This window comes from Delphinus delphis, chromosome 3 (assembly GCF_949987515.2).
Source record: "Delphinus delphis chromosome 3, mDelDel1.2, whole genome shotgun sequence".
Classification (NCBI taxonomy): Eukaryota; Metazoa; Chordata; class Mammalia; order Artiodactyla; family Delphinidae; genus Delphinus; species Delphinus delphis.
The window spans coordinates 53220429-53225151 of NC_082685.1; the positions used below are offsets into that span (position 1 = coordinate 53220429).

At 43.8% G+C, this 4723-nt stretch overlaps 1 long non-coding RNA gene across 1 annotated transcript; it reads right to left on the bottom strand.

Moving 5' to 3' along the window:
* Positions 1-2472: 2472 nt before the first annotated feature.
* Positions 2473-4503, bottom strand: LOC132422033 (uncharacterized). The gene is made up of 3 exons (XR_009518804.1): positions 4338-4503; positions 3571-3688; positions 2473-2669 (listed from the first exon to the last, which is right to left on the bottom strand). It is a non-coding gene; the product is annotated as an uncharacterized lncRNA (long non-coding RNA).
* Between the last annotated feature and the right edge of the window lie 220 nt (positions 4504-4723).

Here is a 4723-nt window from a genome sequence, read left to right on the forward strand (position 1 = left end):
AGGTGTCTTCCTTCACTACAGTGAGCCAAACTCCGGGTTAAAACAAGGACCCAGAGATAACTGAAGCCAATGGCTGGACTCCAGTAGCTCCTGTCCAGTAGAGGACATGTAAATGAACACATGACAGTTCACCGCGGTAAGAGTAACAATACCTGCATGCAGAAAAGGTAGACTAATTTTGTAAGCAGGGAGAGATTAGGGAACACTTTCTTGGCTAGTAATGTAGGTATCTAAGTGGGTTTTGAAGCATGAGTAGGAATTCATAAGACAGTGGGCTATTATTAAAATAGCTCTGACATTTTGGAGATAAACAATACTGTAGAGGGCACTGGAGGGAAAATCGATTCTCCTCTGTTGTTTACCAGCTTAATCATTTATAGTCTCCTCTGTGACACTGTCCAACTCAGTCTCAGTGCTTTCCTATACCAATCATGAAGTCTGAGGGTGCATGGCTTTGTAGAATCTCTCTTCTCTTGATAGGGAAGAACGTGCAGTTCTCAGGCCCTGCTTTGGTCCTATTTGTGTTCTAATACTGAAAATGCCAAGTGAACAAGATTCTTATCTATTTATTAAGACATTCGCAGTATTCTCTGAGAATGTGGTTTCTCCTCTCTCTCCCTTCCTTCCCCTCACACCCCTCAACCAGTTCCTGTTGGTGGGATCTTGAAAATCCTAAACCGAATTCTTCCAGGCTCTTCTAACTCAAACTTTTCATTGATTGCCCTCCCTCTAAAGGGGTGAGTTAATGAGCGTAGTTCCTTCAGTGGCATGGGAAGCACTGCTTGCACCTGGCTGGCACACTTGTAGGGCACCCCTTATCACGGTCCAGATCCATGATGGCATCGAGACCCATGTGGGTGCCACAGAAGAACTGATCACTAGCGTACACTTAAATAGCCTTCAAATAGTTGTTCCACACTTACTTATCAGAGAGGTGGAAAACTGCTCAGAGACTGGGCAGGGAAAAAAGACCTTGGTGGCAGCACTCAACCTCTCCACTGACATTCTGAGCTATTTAACTCCAGCCCCCAAACTTGCCCTCTCCCTACTGAAAAAGTGAGGCCCTGCAGAGAAATGGGACCAACTTTTTAGAAGGCCATTTGGTGATTATATCATGTGACTGCCCATGTCCCTTTAGAGTCCTACCCGCTCCATCCTCAACTGGCTCATTAGAATATTCATCCAAATATATACAGTGGGCTCCTGACTCTCAGAGAGGAATCCGGGAAAGTATGACTGTCTTCCTGTTGTTACACTGCAGTGCCATTTGGGTGACCCCATTAGCTGGTACCACACTGACATTCAGTCTGTAAGGATCAACGCTAATCTCTCCTAGAATCTTATGAAGAGGGCTTCCAAAGAAATAAAGAACACCATATTAACATTTCTATTGTGAATCAAAGTAGGCTCCTTTCCAAACTCCAGCAAATTCCTTCTGAAAAGGGAATCATATAGCTGACTTGCTGAGTGATTAACCTCTTTCAGGTTGAATACTTTGCTTGGTGCTAGTGTCAGAAAGATGAGGACATCAGCATCCCTGACTCACATTCTAGATTCATCACTGACTGGACATTGTGGTTTGACTGAATTCCTGATGTTAAAAATGACAGTAGTGGTACTTACCTGGCTGTCCAGTGGTTAAGACTTCGCCTTCCAATGCAGGGGGTGAGGGTTCGATCCCTGGTCAGGGAGCTAAGATCCCACACGCCTTGGGGCCAAGGAACAAAAACATAAAACAGAAGCAATAATGTAACAAATTCAATAAAGACTTTAAAAATGGTCCACATCAAAAAATCTTAAAAAAAAAAAAATGACAGTAGTATAACCATTCTTTTCCCGGGTTACTTTAGGAAGTTCAGGAGTGTGATGGGTCAAGTGTCAACTCTGCTCATGCAGCATGGTTTAGGGGTTCAAGTGATCAGGAAAGGCGTAGGAGGCATGTTCCTTGGTGATGCTTTCATGTTATAGCTCACAGAGGGTCTGGAGAGCTGGTGTGGCATCTAGAGCTTAAAGTACGTCTGTTTTTTAGCAACTCGATCAGTAATCACCTCACTGCTCTCTTTACTGTTTGTAGTATGGTTCCCCTCACCACATTCACACCTGTCTGTGCAAAAGGCTTCACGATGCAGAGTGTGGATTAAAATGTGTGCAAACTTCATTCCAGTCCTCAGAGCTTGTCCATTTGTCTTTGATCTCGAAGCCAGTCAAGGAGAAAACCCATGTCTGTTTCTAATTCTACCTGGATGTAAGCTGTAGACAGACATATCATTATAGAACAAAGCTCAAGAAAAAAAGGAAGATAAATTTTCTTTCAAGTACTTAGTCTCAAAATTTTCCAGTTTAAGGATGTTTTAGATCAAGAGTGGTGTAAATGAAGGAGGCAAAGGCAGGGTAAAGTAATGAAAAAGCCTGAAGACTTTATTATTTATACAATTGGAGAAAATACAAATACAATTTGACTCTTCGGTGCAGCATTGTTCCATATTTACCCTGAAACAATGTTAATGGGGAGACAGAGTTGTTTCTCAGGGCTCTGTAGAAGTTTGCAGTGGGTCTGATGTGGGGAGAGGTGGTGGAAGAAAAACGGAAGGAGAGTGTTTAGGAGATGTAGCCGGCAAGGACAGGTAACAGCCAGCCTTATGGACTTCAGCCTGGAGTTCAGTTTCGTCCTGAAGGTAGTGGGAAAATATTGAAGGGTTTTCATTAGAAGAGTGACATTTTTTAAAATACAGTTTTTTTCATATATACATACAATGATTATCTTGCTTTTCAATATAACATTATCTCACAAGTGTTTTTCAAGTTTACATTTACAAGTGTAATTTTTTTTTTTTTTTTTTTGCGGTACGCGGGCCTCTCACTGTTGTGGCCTCTCCCGTTGCGGAGCACAGGCTCCAGAAGTGCAGGCTTAGCGGCCATGGCTCACGGGCCCAGCCGCTCTGCGGCATGTGGGATCTTCCCGGACCGGGGCACGAACCTGTGTTCCCTGCATCGGCAGGTAGACTCTCAACCACTGCGCCACCAGGGAAGCCCTACAAGTGTAATTTTAATGCTAGTCCACTAAGAAAACTTTCCTTAATTCATCAACAGCTGGAAATTCATATTATTTTATCATGTATTTTTAATTATCCATTTACCTCTCTGAATATCCATCCAGACTATGAAGTCAAGGACTGAATTTTCTTTCCACTTAACCTTTGTCATCTGGTGTAGAGCTTGATATAAATAGAAACTAAACCAGGAGTCTTCCCGCCAATATCTTCCAGAGATTTGGAGGACTCTCTTCCAAATATTTCAACCTTGGGAGGCAGCCTTTCCTCTTTACTTTAGTGAGCTCCTGTGATATCCTCAGCCCCATATATGTTCAAGCAACCAGTTAACCAGTTCAAATCAACTCCAAGAATCGTTCTGACTTGCAGTATGCATTGGCCCAAGTACTTGATATACAGAAATGAGAAGTCACTGTCTCTCCTGCTGCCACACCACACCACACAAACTGGGTGCAGATGTAAATCTTGTATATGTGATTAAATTACAGGCTAACCATCTGGTCACTCAATTCAGGCTTACCTCTCTGAATAAGTCAATCCAGCTTCACGAGGGAAAGACCCACCTTCCGTTTTCCTGTGCCACCTGGGGCTGAAGCAGGGAGTTTAATTGTGTGAAGCTGAGATCAAGTTCCGTCGTCCTAAAAAACAGGAAGTTGCTGTGGCTTCTTCTAGCCTCGCCTTCCTTTTTCTCTGTTTAATTCACAGCCCTTCCTCAATCTGGGCCACCCCCAATATGAAATGGGATAACCCTGTCTGTAAGGATCAACCCTAATCTCTCCCAGAATTCCACAAGGAGGCCTTCCAAAGAAATAAAGATCTCCACATTTTCTGTTTCAGTTCTGAATTAAAGCAGACTCAATCCCAGGTATATTCTTTCTGAAAAGGGAAAAGCTACACCAGGAGGATTACAATTTACAGGGAGATGACTATTCAAAAAAAAAAAAAAAAAACTTTTGGAGGGACAAATGACGCCCATAAATTAATTTTTGCCCTGGCTAAGGAAAGGTGAAGTTAATAGGGGAGAGAGAATCTCAGAAAGGAAAATGAAAGCCAACATGCTTCTGGCTTCTTGAGGATGCCCCCTGAGTTGACTAATTACCTACGAGGAGATTATGAAGTGATTTGTGAACTTCTCTTGCTTTATGGGGGGAAAAATGGAAGAACTACCATGTAACTCTATTGGGTGGGCTAGAAATTGACTTGAGAAAAAATCACCGAGATACTGGGAATGAAAAAGAAACAGAGGGCAAAAACCTACTCAGCAGTAATAAGCAGGGGGGCAACTACCTTAGACAGTGGTCTCTCAGCTGGCTAATGGAATCATGATGTGGGTCCAGGACAAGTCTGGGGATTTCTTTCCTCTTCTGCCTTTTCCTTGCTTTCTCCCTTCCTCCCTCTCTCCCTCTTTCTCTCATCCAATGGGTAAACATCTTGTTCTGTGATGGGTACTTCCTAGGCACTAGGAACATAGAATAAGACAGCCCAGTAACAAATGACATAGAATAGGAGGGAGAGGGCTTCCCTGGTGGCGCAGTGGTTGAGAGTCCACCTGCCGATGCAGGGGACACGGGTTCGTGCCCCGGTCTGGGAAGATTCCACATGCCGCGGAGCGGCTGGGCCCGTGAGCCATGGCCTCTGAGCCTGCGCGTCCGGAACCTGTGCTCTGCAACGGG